Consider the following 227-nt stretch of genomic DNA (forward strand, 5'->3'; position numbering starts at 1 on the left):
CGGAGCTGGTTGTGTACAAACGCAGACAGGAATTTAAGGTGGAAAGGGAAGTGAGGAAGCAAAGACTGAAGGTAAAGAGGACAGAAGAAAAGTTTTTAAAGATGGAGAACATCTCAGAGTTATGCGACAACCCAGAAAGGCCGACGCCAGACAGGCGTAGACTTAAATTATATAGCGTTTAAGAGAAAAGGAGAGCAATCAGAAAAATGGCACCAAATAGAAAGAGA

The sequence above is a fragment of the Etheostoma spectabile genome, chromosome 16 (assembly GCF_008692095.1).
Source record: "Etheostoma spectabile isolate EspeVRDwgs_2016 chromosome 16, UIUC_Espe_1.0, whole genome shotgun sequence".
NCBI classification, from domain to species: Eukaryota; Metazoa; Chordata; class Actinopteri; order Perciformes; family Percidae; genus Etheostoma; species Etheostoma spectabile.